Genomic DNA, 3,307 nt, shown 5'->3' with positions numbered 1-3,307 from the left:
GGAGACGACGCCGCCCCGCCACCTTCCCGCAGCCGCCACCCCGGCCTAGCGGCCCCTCGCCCACACGCCCCTTCCTCAGACTCCGGACTCCGGCCGCAAAGGAGACCGCGGGAGCGCCGCAAGCGCGGCCGCCGCTTCGCTTCACCTGGGAGGAGTACAGGAACGTCGAGCTGTCGAGACAGCCACAGACTCGGAGCCACCTCACTCAGTCCAAGCACTGAACAACGGCCCCGAGAGCTGCCTCTGCGCCCCCGACCGCCGCAGAATAGCGCGCTCATTGGCCAGGGGCGGCGCTGGATCCAGGCCCATTGGATAACATCGTTGTCGCTCTCAGGGGCCCGCCCTCCGAGCTCCGATTGGCTCCTTAGTGCTCTGTGGGGGCGTGTCCTAGAAATCCCAGCCCCTGCACATCTGGAATGGGAGGCTGAGCTGAGCTGTGAACCTGAAGCTGGATCTAGCAACTGCTGCTGACACAGATTCATGTTTGCATGAATAATACTGTGCAAGCATTACTAACATGCCTAATATATTAAAATAATTAATGACATTTGTTCTCTTGTCATGAGCCATTAATACTTATTAGTCATTCTTGTTGTCGTTATAATACCCTTGTACAAGATTTGTGAAAGATCCAGGACCATATTTAAGCACTTTGCTTTTTGCAGTGGAAGAATAAACGCCTGAGATGCGGGTTTGAGAGCCAGTTTTTCTGCTTGCAGCCGAAATGGATTCTCTGAGCTCCTCTTCCCTCCAGAGTAAGATAATTATTTCATAACTGAGCCTGTAATACAAACAACGTAGCTATTCAGAATTTCGGTTATATTGAAGATTACAATTGCAAAATGTTCGTAAGATAGTCCTAAGCAGGAAAATCAGGTTATGAAGCAATACTTATAACAAGGTAGACTAGTTAGTTTAAATATACCGTATTAGAGGGGGTGTAGGTCAGCGGAAGAACACTTGTCTAAGCACATTCAAGACTCTGGGTTGGATCCCTAGTACCAGTTTAAAAAAAAAAAATGAAAGAAAAAGAAATACCATAAATATTCAGTATATTCCATGTAATTTCAAACATTTCAAGGGAAAAAAAAAAAAAAAAAAAGCAAGGCACGGTGGCTCACGCCTGCGATTCCAGCAACTGAGGAGACTGAGGCTAGAGAATCGTAAATTCTCAACAATTTAGCCAGAACTTGTATCAAAATTTAAAAAGGGGGTGAGGGGAGTAGGGATGGTAGCTCAGTGATAAAGTGCCCCTGCTGTCAATCCCTATTATAGCAATAAATAAATAAGCAAATAAGTAAGTAATAAATAAATAAGTCAAAACAGGCAAAGCTGTTGCCGAAAGCTCCCTCCTTGTTTCCTATGCCAATCCAATAACAGGCTTTGAGAAAAAGAAAAAATCAGGTTTATTGCTTTGCTAGCAAAAGAGATACACAGGGGACTCCTACCCCAAAGGTTGTGATTCTGCCCATCAGCAGGAACTGGGGGGCTTTTAAAAAAGTATTTTTTAAGTGGTCAATGGACCTTTATTTTATTTATTTACATGTCGTGCTAAGGATTGAACCCAGGGCCTCACACTTACTAGGTAAACTCTCTACTGCTGAGTCACAGCCCCAGCCCCAGGGGGCCTTTTAAAGAGGTGACTCACCAGCTACATTCCACTTGTTCTCTGTTCTCTAGTCATTTCTGACCTCTTCTGTATCATCCCCAAAGTCTGGATTACTTTGTTCCTATGGTGGGTGTGTACTCAGGGACTGATAACTCCGTTTAGAATGGGGAAGAAAGGTAATCCTATTCCTCTGAGATTAAGGAGGGGGAGAGATTAGGGAGGAGCAGAAAGAGAGAAAGAAAAAGAAACAGGTTCATTTTAAAAAATAAACTGTAGTGGCAGAGCAGCAAGTGTTATATTCAAAGCAGAAAGTGGACCACTGTTACAAAACAAATATAAGGTGAGAGAAGTCAGGAACTGGTTTCATTCAAAGAGTACAGGCTTCAAGGGGATATGAGAAGGATTTCCAGATCCTGGAAGTATTCTATATCTCAGTGTGTAAAGTGATATACATATTAGTGTGTGTGTATATATATATATATATATGTATGTATGTGTGTGTGTATATATATATATATATATATAAAAGAAAGACTGAGCCAAGCACAGTGGCACATGCCTGCAATCCCAGCAGCCCAGGAGGCTGAGTCAGGAGGATCCCGACTTCAAAGATAGCCTCAGCAATGGCAAGGTGCTAAGCAACTCAGTGAGACCCTGTCTCTAAAATACAAAATAGGGCTGTGGATGTGGCTCAGTGGCCGAGTACTCGGGATTTCAATCCCTGGTACCAAAAAAAGAAAAACTAGACAGATCAGACTAGATAGGCAACATGAAGAATCTTTGTCTTCATATGTTCCCAAATGCTTTTCCATGTTTTTTGTTTTGTTTGATACCAGGGATTGAACTCAACATCACTTAACCGCTGAGGCGCATCTCTCAGCTCTTTTTATTATTTATTTATTTATTTATTTATTTATTTATTTATTTATTTTGGTACTAGGGATTGAACTCAGGAGCACTTGACCGCTGAGCCACATCCCCATCCCTATTTTGTATTTTATTTAGAGCCGGTCTCACTGAGTTGCTTAGTGCTTCACCTTTGCTGAGGTAGCTTTGAACTCACCATTCTCCAGCCAGCCTCCCGAACCACCAGGATTACAGGCGTGTACCACTGCACCCAGCATGTATTTATTTTGAGCAAGGATCTTGCTAAATGCTTAAGGGCCTTGCTAATTTGCAAGGATTTACAATCCTCATGCCTTGACCTCAAATTGTTGGGATTACAGCCATGGACCACCACACCCAGCTGTTTTCTGTTTTCACATTGAATTTCTCTGGTAACTAGGAAACAAAGAATAAATAGAATTTTAAATGGAAAAAGTGGGGTGGGAGCCAGGCACCCTGTGCACACCTGTAATCCCAACAGTTTGGGAGGATGAGGCAGGAGGATCAGGAGTTCAAAGCCAGCTTCAGCAAAAGCTAGGTGCTAAGCAACCCAGTGAGACCCTGTCTCTAAATAAAATACAAAACAGGGCTGGGATGTGGCTCAGTGGTCAAGTGCCACTGAGTTCAAGCCCAGGTGCCCCCCACCAAAAAATAAATAAATAAATAAATAAATAGTGTGTTGGAGATGGTAAAGCAATTGCCTAGCATATTTGAAGCCCTGGGTTAATTCCCCAGTATTGCAATAAAAGAAAATGATGGGCTAGGGTTGTGGCTCAGTGGTAGAGTGTTATCTATTTTTTCTATATATTTGAA

General features: G+C 43.6%; 1 protein-coding gene across 2 annotated transcripts in view; it reads right to left on the bottom strand.

Moving 5' to 3' along the window:
- Positions 1-299, bottom strand: part of Trafd1 (TRAF-type zinc finger domain containing 1) — a 23,694-nt gene extending 23,395 nt beyond the window's left edge. For both annotated transcript variants that reach the window (XM_015505184.2, XM_048785729.1), the window contains exon 1: positions 146-299. The gene's annotated coding sequence lies outside the window, so the exon portion shown is untranslated. The remainder of the gene's footprint in view (positions 1-145) is intronic.
- Between the last annotated feature and the right edge of the window lie 3,008 nt (positions 300-3,307).

This window comes from Marmota marmota, unplaced genomic scaffold (assembly GCF_001458135.2).
Source record: "Marmota marmota marmota unplaced genomic scaffold, marMar, whole genome shotgun sequence".
NCBI classification, from domain to species: domain Eukaryota; kingdom Metazoa; phylum Chordata; class Mammalia; order Rodentia; family Sciuridae; genus Marmota; species Marmota marmota.
Note: the sequence above shows the minus strand (reverse complement) of the source record. Positions and strands in the feature narration are given on the sequence as shown.